This window comes from Pinus tabuliformis, chromosome 3_2 (assembly GCF_031772625.1).
Source record: "Pinus tabuliformis cultivar Carrire ecotype Pingquan chromosome 3_2, CPIR1, whole genome shotgun sequence".
NCBI lineage: Eukaryota > Viridiplantae > Streptophyta > Pinopsida > Pinales > Pinaceae > Pinus > Pinus tabuliformis.
The window spans coordinates 128,566,609-128,581,689 of NC_142302.1; the positions used below are offsets into that span (position 1 = coordinate 128,566,609).

At 39.9% G+C, this 15,081-nt stretch overlaps 1 pseudogene; it reads right to left on the reverse strand.

Annotated features, from left to right (window-relative positions):
* Positions 1 to 11,532: 11,532 nt before the first annotated feature.
* LOC149180142 (NEDD8-specific protease 1 pseudogene) lies at positions 11,533 to 12,248 on the reverse strand (annotated as a pseudogene).
* Positions 12,249 to 15,081: the final 2,833 nt, after the last annotated feature.

The following is a 15,081-nucleotide window of genomic DNA, read 5'->3' on the forward strand; positions in this document are numbered from 1 at the left end:
TCAAGCTTCCTCCCTTGCCTTCTGAAACCCCGAAGTGCACAAAGACACAAACCTCCCTTGCCTGCTGCAACCCCGCAACCCACAGAGACCCCAACCAACATTGCTCTCCAAAAATGCACAGAGTAGTCAAGAAGCCAACAATTCTCTCCAAAAATGCACAAAGAAGTTGAGTTGCAATGCACTCAGAAATTGTGTAGAGGTGTCCTCCCAGGACCCCTGTCCCGCATTAGTGCTTTGAGCCTCAAAACTGTGCAGTGTTTTCCAAGTTGTATTGCATGCAGAAACTGCGCAGACGAGACTCCTAGGGCCTCATCCCAACAACAGTCACTGTCCACTAAAATTGCGCAGATCTACCTCTCAGTGACTACAGGAAAGGGTGACATGCTGAAATCTCTTCCAATAAGTTGAGGAGAAGGACCAAGGAACCAATCAATGGAAAAGATCAAGACCGCATGCAAACTCTATCGGATGCATGATCATCTTGATGGTAAGTATGGTAAGTAAGGAACATCTTTCGAATTACACATCTTAGTTGAGTTTGTAGGACTACTTGTCATTGTCATATCACCTGGCCCTCAATAACATGCGTGTGCGCAAATGCGAAAAGTCATCTTATGTGTTTCTTCTACATGTCTTGCTTCTTTTTAACTTATTCGACCAACTCTCGTCTTCCGTGTGTTGATTTCTATGTCATGCTTGCGACCTCGTTCTGGTGATGTTGAAGGTTGTGTTTGAGTTGTGTTCACCATGTACACATCTATCACACTCACACACGATGTTGTATGCACTATCGCGCAAGCGTCGTCGCGGTCATTCAACGATCTATCATAAGTGTCGTGCTTGTCGCTCGCACCGTTGGTCAGTCACACTGAGTATATGTTGTCTTGATGGTTTGAGGTGTCTTGTCATCGAGTCATGTTGAGTGTGTGTTCACAAGGTCATGTATGCACAAGTTCACTCGCCCACACACTTAGTCATTTTGCTGAAATTCTGATGACCAGATCAACCTCCAACAGTTGGACCTTCGCTGAGCTGCATTGCATAGTTTCAGCCTTCAGTGATCATGTAGTGTTGCCCATAATTATGAGAGCTTGAGGCTATCACCCAGGTAGCCTGCACTGCGCAATCCTGGAATCGACCAGACTGACTGTCACCCAGAACATTGCAGAACTTGCTCAACAAGCCATTTCAATTTGTGTTGCCTGCAAGCACATCAACCAAGCCACCAGCTAGTCAACCAGAGATTTTGACCGGGTAGTGACCCCGAGACTCACTCCCCCAAAAAAATGCGCAAAAGCTGCAAATCATGACCTCTCCACTGATTGAAGAAACTATGTAGACATGTCGGACAAAAAACATGTGTCCATACTGTCTCCCTCAAAAAATTGCGCAGTTTTTCCAGCCAGTCAGTTGACCTGTTGGTCACCCAGAAAACTACACAATTTCCATGAGCAGTCTCCAAGCTGCCTAGCTTCCCGCTTAGCTCAGAAACTATGATGGGATGTTTAGCAGTCCAGCCTCCCAGCAATTGCATATTTTTTTCCAGCAGACTCTCGCCACCCGCTACCATCTCCCCAGAAAAATTGCGTAATTTTTCCAAGCAAGACTCTTGCAGCTCGCTGCCATCTCTCTAGAGAAATTGCGCAGTTTTTGCTGCCAACCCCTCTACTTCCTACATTGCTTCCCTTAAAAAAATTGCGTAGATATGCCCTCCAGTCGAGCTACATCCCGTGGACAGTCACGGTTGATCCGGATTGTCCATCCTAGTCTCCCAGTGACCTCTTCGCAATTTTCACCGACAATGCCCAAAGCCCACATCCTGGCTTGAAATCTACCTTGTGCAGTTTCAAGAGCCTTGTCCTCTCTCTCGGTCACCTGCATCTGAAAGCGAAGGATAATGCATCATGGAAGACTAGGGGATTTCTAGATTTGATGTCATCTCATCATGAGTGATTGCAGATGCAGGTATATGGATGAGACATGACACGAAAACAAATGGGATGAACAAGGAGAGTATGGGAGGAGATTCATTCGTGAACAGATGAACGAGGAATGCATGTGAGGATATTTGTTTGCGAACAGACGAACAAGGAATGCATGTGAGGAAATTGTTTCGTGAACAGATGAATAAGGAATGCATGCGAGGAGATTTGTTCGCGAATGGACGAACGCATGAAGCATGTCAAAGTACAAGCAAAGGAGGAAGATGTATGTGCAAACATCAAGCAAACACCAAGACCATTGAAGACTTCGCACACCTTGCGATGCAGAGATGAAGCTATGATACATAAAGAGCACATCCATCACTCAACAACATTGCAGCTCGACATCGCACTAGAAACATGAACATACCAGCACTGTCGTGTCAAGTTGTGTCATGAGTCATCTCGGCCACATCACTAATGTGGGCCATACTATTGTAATCAATGTAATGTAACATGGAATTCCAAGGGACCCACATGTAAAGTTGAAGAGTCGTGCAAGTCAAATAGTCATGATAGAAGTTGAACAATCACAAGGGTCAGCTTCACCCTTGGCTATAAATACCCCTCATTTGTACATGCAAAAGACTTTTCACCTTGGCTCCTCCCACATAGCCTTGAGAATCTGTAATCTTTTCTTTGAGGAGCAAGGAGTGGTTCCAATGCCCCGCTTACGGGGTTAGTGATGTATGGTGTACCGATGTGTCTTGGAACTTTCACTTAATTCAGGAGCCTGTTAACAGACCAACACATTTTCACACATGTATTGTAATTGTTTGTAAGAATATTCTTTGAACACTTGTAATGTGTGTTGCTTTAACCTGTGTTAAAACAGTTGAACTATTTCGGTTGTTCTAATACATCTGCTTATGAAAATGTGTTGTATAAGTTGTTAACATTGTCTTGCCCATGTGGGCTACCTCATCGAACAGTAGATAGAACCATTCCCATAAACTTGTTATAACCACCATCACACTCGTGTGGACTATTTCGCTGGGTGTTGTACATGCTATCCATTCATTGTGTGTTTGTGACTGCCGCATCCATGTGGACTGCTCCGCCAGAAGCTGCACATGTCCTACTGTGTTTTATGTCTCTGATAAAGTTGGGACTCTTCCCTTTTGACTAGAGACTCACTTCCACCATCTCCCTCTGCGGTGAAAGAACCTTGACACAAGTAACACTAGCACTCACCAGGCATGCGAACCTCGTTGTTCGAAGACAAAGCAAACCACTATCATGTGCTGACAAGCAAGAGCTAAGGTATATCTTTCAGATAATGGCAACCTGGCCATCATACCGGATGGGAATCCTACACCAAATGGTGTGAGGCATATTTGGTACTTCATACCGGGGAGATCCCCTGAATGTTGGTGGTTCTAGCACCGTCAACATTTCTGGCGCTAGAAGGAGGGCCAGATGACAAGCTGAGTCCTCACAATCTGTTTTGAATCTCTGCATACTTATCATGACTAACTACAAAGTTTCTCTTTCATAGTGTATGTCTTATGGAAACAACTGTGTAGTCTCGGAAGATCTCTGGGATAACTTATCACATAAAATATACGATGGTGGAGGCCAAGTAACCTTGGTCAAACATGCGGTTGGCATTGTAGACTCCTGTGGAAGACATGAAATCTTTGAGGATTACATGAACTATGCATTGTTCGCATACACGCTTCGAGGGCACCCAATGCATTAGTGTTGTAAGAGCCCTATCCTAGGGTCTGCTAACCGATCTATTTCTAAAAAAAAAAATTAAATGCAATAAGAGGCAGTAGTTTACCCACTTATCAGACTTTTAGACAAATAAAATTTTACCATTTACATTCTAATAAAATTTACATGAGTAAACTATGGAGGAATACCTGTATCGGTGGCTAGTGGAGATGCTTTGTTCTGCTGCTCCTGTTGAACGCTCCTTTTGACGGACCCAAATGGATTTACCTCCCAGCCAACTAGGAAATAATCCCCAGCCCAGGAAACCTCCGTAGGTTCCCTAGCCCTCCGAGCCAAGTCCAACCAGATGTAATGTGTGTGTCCAAGATGAATGAACCAGACCAAGATAACAATATTTCCCTCCTCTCAACAACCCAAGAAACCTCCACAGGTTCCTAAGGTCTCCAAAAAACACAACAAGTCCTCAAATCACAACCAACCCCACAATCATAAGCAAGACCTCCAACCCCACCCCCCGCCCTCCCTTTTCTCCCTTCCCCCTTCCATTTTTATATCCTCCCTCTCTTCTCCATCTCAACCACCCCTCATTAATGTCATTAACTTCTCATCCATCCTTACAGTTGACTTCCCTTCTCCCAAGTAAAGTTGGGAGTACATTTGGAAATGTGACATGAATATAAAATTGGGAAATTAATGGGAGAGGACCATGTCTTCTCCCAAGTAAATCTGAAAGTACATTTGGGAATGTGAGATGAATATATATATATATATATATATATATATATATATATATGGAGAGGACTATGTCTTCTCCCTAGTAAATTATTAGGGTATTGGGGAATGTAAGATGTAATCAAATAGAGAGGACCATGTCTTCTCCCTAGTAAATGTGAGGGTACATTGGGGAATGTGAGATGAATTTATATATATTGATAATGAGTTGGAGAGGACCATGTCTTATCCGAAGTAAATGTGAGGGTACATTGGGGAATGCGAGATGTAATTAAATGGAGAGGACCATGTCTTCTCCCTAGTAAATGTGAGGGTACATTGGGGAATGTAAGATGAATACATATATTATTTGAAATAATGGAAGGAGACCATATACTTCCTAAGATTCAGTTTGAGAAGGTAAGTTGGGAAATTGAATAATAGAAATCACGAATTTTATATTAGACCAATATTTCTCAATATTTTCAGATAATGTAAACATTAACAAAATTTGCAGGATAAGATTTAAGTGGGGCATTACATACACCCCTCCTTCAAAAAACTTCGTCCCGAAGTTAGAATGAAAAGATACAAGGAGTTTGAAAGCATAGAAAACCAGAGAGAGTTATAGCATTAAAATTTGATAAGTCAGACAATGACATTACTTCCCATCAAGAGTCTCCAACTGATCTATATCCTCCTATCCATCCTGACCTACTTCCATTCCCACCCTATCCATCCTCTGCTGCTTTATCAGTGGCAACGGCCATACTAACCACTGATAAAACTGACATGGTGGAAGCATCGAATATATCGACCTAACTTCCCCAGCAGGCAACTGGCAATCGTCATCACACGTCTAGGGGAGCGTGTCCACCATTGCCCTCCCACAATTCCAGGTTTCAGAGGATACATGGTGGGAAATGCCTCCACCCCTACTTCAGAACTAGGGTCAACGCCCTAACACGGACCACACTGCAGAGCTGGTTGGACTTGTCATCGAATAATCCAGTCTGGTAGTCTTTGCTACCTGTCATTTGTATTTTACTCATGTCATAAGAGTGCATATCAAGTAGATACCAAATGTAATAGAACAATGTGCATTATACCTTCCCCATGAGATGTATCGACCTTCCCTCAATGGAAGAGTAGCTCTCGGCTATCATATAGTTCTTTCCCCCTGCGGGTTAGCTCTCATTCATGCATTTATATAACAACAAGACGTATAATCATCACACTATTAAATCTAGTATCCACGTGTCAATTTTGTAGTTCATACTGGAAACAATCATAATTTCACTACGTCATTCATTAGATAAATCATATCCACTTAAGCCATACATGAAACAACAATAGCTCTGATAAGTCATGTACTAGATAAATCATCACCAAGTAATTCATACATCAAATGTTTCCATCATCAAAATCAAGCCTAAGTAGTTTCACATGTTCAACCAAATGCATCAATATTACACAATGTTCATAAATATATAACATGCAACTGCAACATAGAACCTTAACATAGTTAGTTTTTCTAAGTCAAAATGGACATCACAAATGCTCATGTGACAACCTTGTGGAACCCCTTGATAATAATTAGAGTTGAAATAGATTCAATGTCCCCATGGAAAATAGCATTTGAACCCAGATATGCTATAAGGTGGTACCAAAACCAAACTATTGGCAAGCAACTGATTAGTGCACTATCAATTCTATTAGAAGGCACTAGTATAAATACCTTAGTCTCACTCTTCCAATTTTCTAGCTTTTCATCTTCCAAACCAATTAGTTAACTTGAAAATAAAAGACTCAAAACTTCAGAAATTGTTTCCCTCAGGATTTTCATACTTTATTTTTATTTTTTTTAAATTGAGAGAAATGTCCTCTAAATGTCAAAGGTTTTATATATTTAATCAGTGTTTACTAGTACTAAAACAATTTCATGATATATATTGCAGCTCACAATATGACCAAACAAATGAGAAATAATTAAACGAATGGAATAATTGTCTTTGCCCTGTTGCTATTAGTATTTCCCCTCTAAATGGCACCACATTTCTAAGGATTCCTACTCCTTTGAAAAGTGGCCGGTGACCACAAAAGTTGCGAAGAAAGTTGAGGGTCCCTTTTATCCAAAACTAAAGACATATTATTTTTCACGGCATTTTTATTAAACACTAGAATAAGGGAAAAAGTGTATCCTAATATTTTCACTGGTCTTTTATTGACTAAATAAGCTTCCATTCTAAAATCCCAAATTCTCTACGAATTGATCTTCTCATTTAATTTAAGATCATTAAAACAACTATCACAGTAAGCCTTACACAAGTCCATGGTATTCAATCTATGTTTTTACTAGATAATTCCACCACCCATAGAATAATCATTAATGTGACATGTAGGATATTTCATCACATCCTAATCTGAATTCCTGTGCTTCATAGTCATTTACTTCATAGACTCGAGATTTGTTATTACAACTTCCTCCACGAAGAATGACAAATATACTATCTGAAATATAATCCTACTATCCGAATGGAAAATCTACTATATCTTAAATAAGAATAACAATAATCTACTATCAACAGAATTAAAACCCACCCTCGTATGTAAAATAGAACTAACTCCCCTTTTTTGATTGGGACACATTTTGGGTATAAATTGCTGGCTCCATTATAAAGCTATATATGGATGCTAATGGTTCTTGTTGTGCATGTTGAGGAAAAGGGGTCAGATCAGGTGAAAGTTTGGGAAAATTTTGATAGATAAATCTACAACCTATCACCTAAGCTAAAGGAAGTCCATGTTATGCATTAAAACACTGACCTTGGGGCATGCTTCTCAAAACAATTTCAAAAAAAAAAAAATTGTATGAAGAATGTGGTCACATCTTGCACTTAACATGTGGAACGTAACGCACGATTGTACAATCCATCCTATAGGAATCACACCACTAGGGTAGGTATGAAACCTACACAAAGACTCTCTTGTAAACAAGTATGTTGTTCATCATGGCAGTCTCACATTTTCCAACAATTTGTAGTTCCCAAGGCAGTTTGCGAATCCTAACGCATAGGTTCTAAGGTTCTTGGTCAACAAAGGCTAAAATTGATTAGCAATATATCTCCTTCCCAAGCTAAAAGGATTTTTTTTTTCAAATGATGATCCAAAAGGAAGTTATATTCGTTCAAAGGGGGGCATCCTCCTTTTGTGGCACATGTGGGCTTCTAAGAGGCTTTTGTAGGTCAAATCTTGGTCAAATGGGACAAGTGAGCAGTCAAAAGTCATCTACAATTTTTTTACAAGAACCCATGTTTTGAAATCTTCATATCAACAAGGGTGGTGGAGTTTTGTGCTTGTGGTTATTTTTCTAGGGGGTCAACCACACATGTGGAGACTAGGAAAGCCTTCCAAGCCAAGTCAAAAGAACTTTTCGATCAAGATAAGTTTGGAAAGTCAAGCAAAGTCAATTTATTCAAAGTAAACAACAAGTTACTTGAGAAAAGGGAAGAAAGCATCTTATTTCAAGCAAAGGGGCCAAGTCAAACTTCTAAAGAGAGACATTGGAGCCTTGTGGAGCAAGTTGTGAAAAGTTTACAAGCAAGTTAATCATTGGACCTCTACTAGCCATTGGGAGGATGCCAAGGTTAATTTAGAAGAGCATTGAGCCAATTGAGAAGGTCCTTGATGATTCCAAGCACACCTAATTTTACCTCGAGTCAAATCAAGCAAAGATCTAAGAGAAAGTTGTGGTTTAGGCAAAATCAAGCCTCGTTAGTTGTATTTTTGCCCCCATTTGTTGCGATATCTCACCTCTTTAGAGGGTTTTGAGCAATGTAGAAGACAAATTTAATTGTTGATTAGTCTTCAAGTAATTTATGGATCACAAATTAGCCAATTTGGAAGCAAAAAGGAGGACAGATATTGAAAGTCTCATCTATGAATATAGAGCTCTCCTTCCTTAGCAAAGCATGATGTGAAAATGTGAGATCATTAATGCAATAATAAGAACTTCTTTGATGCAACACCTTGCATACAATTTGTGGATTGGTTTTTCTATTCTCTTTTCTTGGCTCTTGTAAAGATATTGTGCTTTCATAAGATATTTTTCAGGTTTTTGTCTAAATTACACAAAGTTATTGGATTGATCCATTGAGGGACTACATAAGCACATGGACAAGAAAGGTTAGGAAATTACGCCTCACCTTCTTCTTATTGGACTATGGTTATCAAAATCTGAGTTTTGGACAAACCCTTATCAAGGATTCCTCCTTAAAAGATTATCTCTCTCCTAGCTCTATAGTTGATCCATTGGCCAGAGGTATTCCGAAGGGAATTGAACCTAGTTGAATTTGGGCACCAATGAAAGTCTTAGACAAACACTCCAAATTCACAAGTCTAAATAATTAGGGGCTAATTTAAAGAGGGTTGTGATCACAATCTGACACCGGAAAAGGTAATTAGAGGGGCACAAGGTAAGTCTCATCTTCACCTCATCAAATTTCAAAATTCAAGATCTTTTACAATTACTTGTATATTATTATTTGAAAATAAAAATTAGAAAACACAAAAACAAAAAGTATTTTACTAGCTTTAGCTTAAGTTTTCATCATTTAGCTAGTTTTGGCACTTAGGTTTCGTTTCAAAGGTTTTATCTAATTGGCCCCAAAAGATATAGTGTGTGCAGGGAGAGCTAATTTCACATTGTTATCCAATGGTTTTGCAGGTCTATAACAACAAATTACAGCCACCATTTCACATGGTAAATGAAGTCCTTTCAAGGGGATTTGCATTTAAAGGTATATCTCTTCAATCCTCTTCATTTTCTTCACTTCTAGAAGTCTAGCAATCATTATTTGAAGTGAATAATCAATCCCAAGCTTGCAAGGATAAAAAAAATCTGCATAAATAAAAATCAGGAATTGACCCTAGTGGGGATTTAACCCTTAAAACTGAGTAGTAAATTTCAGATTTGAATCTCTTTACATGCTCAATCTTTTGAAGTGTTAGTGGGCTCATTGGATTCATATTTCACAATATTAACACTTCCAACCCATAGCCATGAGTTTCTTGCACATTTTAAGTCTTGGGGGAGGCCCCAAAGTGAGTTGCAGGTTGTAACTTGCTGGTTTATGTGTTTTTTCTACTCAATTGCAGGTTTGCAGGTCTAATCAGCAAGCTAAGTTGTCTTTTTCAGCCTCATACCAAAGGTAACATCAATGCCATTCATCCTAAGATTAGTAAGGGTGGTTAACAATCAATTTGGTTCTTTTCCAAAGGTTTATTCTTTAATTTATTGAGTGTTTTGGTTGCTGGTCTGTGATTTTCTGGAGTAGAAAATCATTTTCAGATTGGCAATTGTTCAAATTAATTCCTAGACACAATCACCCAAAGAAGATTCCATAGGCACTAGCCTTCTTGATTTTGTGGTGGAGGATTTGTCTTGTGTAAGGAAGTCTCCTGTGGTTTTTTTTTTTAGGAGATGGCCTAAACAGTGAGGACTCATGCCTAGTGGACAGTGGACACTTGTCCTATGTGGTGCTGCCCTAGCATATTGCCGAACCTTTACAAGACTGCTAATCCAGACAGTAATAAGTCCAAAATGGTTGTCTAGATTCTAGCCCTAGCGCCTATAAAGTGCAGTTCTCACCACAATTGTAACCACAAAAGTGTATATGTTATTCATGATTATTTGTGTATGAGGTACCCACCAAACACATGTGTTGATCCATGATGTGATGTGCTTCAAGTTGCCTCGGGTCATTGGCTCATATCTTCGACAAACTTGATCCATATATTGCCTTTTTTGAGCTTCTTTGTAGGACATTTACAAATTGTACATTCAAGTCACTTGGTCCTTACCTCCACCCTCAAGCACTTTTGGGAGCTGTGTGATGGCATCCTTGTCTGCCCCCCTTATATGCGAAGGCATTGGATGCAATCGCTCAATATCCTTTGGAACAATTATGGGTCAGTTCTCATCAACTCCAAATAGAGACAAACCATGATATGCCACAATATAATAGGATCTGTCAGATGTGCCACCTACAGGATCCAAAGATAGAGATGCACCTCATTTTTTCTTTTTCTTTTGGTGCCCCTTGTACCATGAAATCACTAGATGCTATCACTGCCTATATAAGGACTCCAGAGGGTCCCTCCTTTCTTTCGATACTAGGACCAAAGACACCTAACCCTTTTTGCTGAGGTGATCTTCAACCACAAATCTCATTTCCAACCTAGCGACCTCGTCCTGAGATGACTAGGGCGATCACCTCATGCTTTTAGGTTGATGCATAAAATCAGAGCAATGAGCATAGTAACGGAGTACACCAAGTAGTGGGTTCCTTAGCCTCCCCATCTTGGAGATCATTCGATATCAGTGAAACTAGTTTGGGGATGTTGAGTCGTACATCATTCCATACATCCTCAAAGCGGTAAAAGGATCAGCTCTAGACAGACCCTAAGCAGGGCACCTTCCACCCATCAAAGTACCTCCTCTATTGGCAATAAAGATAAGTTATTTAAACTCAGAAGCAATCTATTATTTCATATTTCTGTACTTCCACAATCTCTCGTTGTAATTATCTCATATTACGAGAAATAAAGAGCCCATATCATGTCAACCTATCTTCTAAGAGTTTTCTCGAAGTCTCTGGGAATTGGATTCCAACTCCAGCTATAGCAAACATAAAAGGTAGCTGCTCCTGATGATGCATTTAATATTTTGATTTCAAGCACTGGGGCCAAGATATTTAGAGTTATATTGTTGTCTTCCTATCTGTCATGCATTTCTTCAAACAGATAATCAGTGACTATAAAAGATAACTATTTCTTTCTATTCATGTATCAAGCATCACATTCTAAGAAATTAATGAGTGTAGTTGTTGATTTACAAAGATTCTCTCAAAGCCAACTTTTGCTAGAAGTATCTATCATGCTGCCTTTCCGCACAACATCTTGGGTTGTAAAAAGACAATAAGCCTCCTAATAAAACAGATGGCAGTTATTTTGAAGCAACTTAACATGAATGCATTTGTACAAAGCTAAACATTGCAACTACATAAAACAGTTAACATGATGCCTTGCCAGAAAAAAGTTACCCTAAAAAAAAAGACGCAAATACTGTATGAATGCACTTCACTTTAATGTATCAAAATCAACAAGAACAAGTTTTGTATCTCTTGCTAGATAGCTTATTGGTAATATCTAAAATTTGGTTTCTCATCTCTCCAACTGTAGATGCTGTCACTTGGCTCTTCAAGACAGCTTCCCAATCATCACCAGAAATGTTTCCTTCACATGCACACAACTCTTTCACTATGACTAAGACAAATAAACCACAGTCATAGCCATTTCTTTGCTGAGGTGTGAAATGCAAGGCCAATGTGGCAGATGATGCAGGAGGACCCATAAAACTCTTAATGTTTTCAAATAATTTCCTTCCATACACTCCGTTGCACTGTGCAGAACTGTCATAATGCTCAAAGATATTCCTTCTCTTACTGTATACAAGCAACTCCAATGTGAACCACCGCCTGCCTCACTGAAGTCTTCATTGTCATTGATGGGGAAGATAACCAGCTCCTTTTCTAGAAGCTTCAAGGGATCAACAAATTGCTGGAGGTTACTAGCATCAGGGGCATTCACAATCCAGAATGATATTGAAGGTGCAAGAAGAAGGATCTTAGGAGAGGTGGAGGAAGACAAGTAGCAAAATAAAACTCAATGATACGATCATTAAGATAATCACGGCCTTGAAGAATCTTCAAATCAGATCTCCTTAACACAACATCACCATAGCTCAACACTTTTTCATCATCTCCCATGGAATCCATATATCACTCTTTCAGTACATAATAGTCTTGACCACCAAAATTCCTCAAGTATTTTATAAAATGGAAATATTTGCTTTTCCTAATAATCGACCACATGCACAGTTACTACAGCTCAAGTGTATGGAAACCTTACAGTGTCCACTAGCTTGTGGGAAACTTCACTACAAGCCTATCACAAAATGTCTCCATTGTGCCAAGCACGCTTAATCACATAATTTCTTTTCATAAGGACACATCCTTGAATCAGAAAAATACTAGACATTAAAGTGAGAGGAGCCCTGCAAGTGATAGGGGCAACGTTCCTCAACTGTGGTTTTGAAGCCAACAAGTTTCTTAAGGGACAACTTCAGCAGATAACAGGCCAAATATTGGTTTTAATTCTTGTTTCTTTCTTGAATTGGTGAGACAACCCAGAAGGGAAAACCATGACTGGGGAATTTGAACCTTGGTGGGAGGAACATGACCACCCATTGTTAACAATCAAACCAAGACCTTGTTGACAAATTTTGGACACTTTGACAGGGCTATTAGGTTTTTATTGTAAAATTGTGTTGGAAGTCTGAAAGAAGAAAAATGAGCTCTGTTTATTTTGTAAATTAATCCCATGTCTTTTATAGATAGGCAAACAAGTGTGATTCACATTTCTGACCTGTGTTTGACTTGGGTTGAGCCAGAGTCTGCTCAATTTCCTGAAAGAGCAGAGTTAAACTCTGAATCAACTTTGGACTCGGAAGAGTGCTAATGTTGCTGTTGAAATTAAATTCAATTAATATATTTTGACACAGTCACCTCTTTTCCATAACAGGGGAAGGATACCTAACATGTTTTGCGCCTTCCAAGCTCTCTATAATCAGTTACGGTCAGGAAAATCACATACATAGCTAAAACCACTAACCCGACCAGTTGTATGATTTCTAGCACTGGAATTTCAGTCATTTTTACTATTCTGATGTTGACAGGGGCTTCCAAAAATCATAGAAGTAAGAGACTTACCACTTGTAACTAAGGCCAACACTCCACTACTCTATATTTGTGACTACCTTCTCCACCGTTGGAAAGGAGGAATCGCTTTGTTGTTGCTGCGACTTACATGAATAATAAGAGAGGAGTCAAATGGACATGATTGATTCACGCAGACCCCATGTTGCAAAAACATTCCATGTTACCAGTTCAGAGTTGTTTTACCCATAGCTAGAACCAGCAGCGGCATACAACAGGACCGCTGGATGCTCTTTATGTGGCTTAGCATCTAGCAGAATACCAAGAAAGTCTGGCATACACATCTCTACAAAATGTTTTCCTACATGCACGCTTATGGATTCCAATATCAAATGGTTTAGTAATTTCTGAGCAATTGAGGGCTGCTTTGGAAGCCACAGAGGGAAAATTTGAAGCAATGCTGAGTGAGGCTAGGTTGGAGGCAGAACATGTCAAAGAAGCTATGACTTGCACCTTCAGCCGCCATTAACAGATGCAACTTACTAGATTATTCTAGTTGAACTGTGCATAGCTATGCGAGAAACATGTCGGACACAGACAATCTTGATCCAGAGTCTCGAGTTATTCATAACCACCGCCAACATCATAGTTTCTATCCTGATCGACGAGCGCCAATCCATGCTGTTAATGCACATGCTCATGTAGCTGCACACCATGCCCCTATGCATGGGATACTGATGCAAGGCCAAAATGAGGGAGATCCTCACAAACATCAAGGAGCCCAAATTCAAGGAGTAGATAGTGGGCATATGCATGTACATTACATGCACAGTGATGAGCATGGACATCCATTGCATCATAGCAATGACAATGGTGCTAGAGAAGAAAAGAAGCTATTGAGAAGTATAAGCTAGAAGCAAAGGAAATCATGGCTCAGTCTACTAAAAGAGAGGGTAAATCGATGGCATCTCCGAGAGAAGCTAAAGCTAAGGCCAATGCCACAAAAGAAGAATTAGAAAAGAGCAAGATGGAAGTGGCAGATCTCAAGGCCTCTCTAATGGATCAAGAGAATGAACTACAGGAATAGGAACTGCAGGAATAGCTCAGTTGGTTAGAGCGTGTGGCTGTTAACCACAATAGCTTAACAGCCACAAGGTCGGAGGTTCAAGCCCTTCTATCGGTATTTGGGGTTTAGTGGGCTTTGGGTCCAGATTTTGAACCAAAGCTCTGATACCATGTGTAAGAGCCCTATCCTAGGGTCTGCTAACTGATCTATTTCTAAAAAAAAAATTAAATGCAATAAGAGGCAGTAGTTTACTCACTTACCAGACTTTTAGACAAATAAAATTTTACCATTTACATTCTAATAAAATTTACATGAGTAAACTATGGAGGAATACCTGTATCGGTGGCTGGTGGAGATGCCTTTGTCCTGCTGCTCCCACTGAACGCTCCTTTTGACGGACCCAATTGGATTTACCTCCCAGCCAACTAGGAAATAATCCCTAGCCCAGGAAACCTCCACAGGTTCCCTAGCCCTCCGAGCCCAAGTCCAACCAGATGTAGTGTGTGTGTCCAAGATGAATGATCCAGACCAAGATAACAATATTTCCCTCCTCTCAACAACCCAAGAAACCTCCACAGGTTCCTAAGGTCTCCAAAAAACACAACAAGTCCTCAAATCACAACCAACCCCACAATCATAAGCAAGACCCCCAAACCCCCCCCTCCTTTTCTCCCTTCCCCCTTCCCTTTTTATACCCTCCCTCTCTTCTCCATCTCAACCACCCATCATTAATGTCATTAACTTCTCATCCATCCTTACAGTTGACTTCCCTTCTCCCAAGTAAAGCTAGGAGTACATTTGGAAATGTGACATGAATATAAAATTGGGAAATTAATGGGAGAGGGCCATGTCTTCTCCCAAGTAA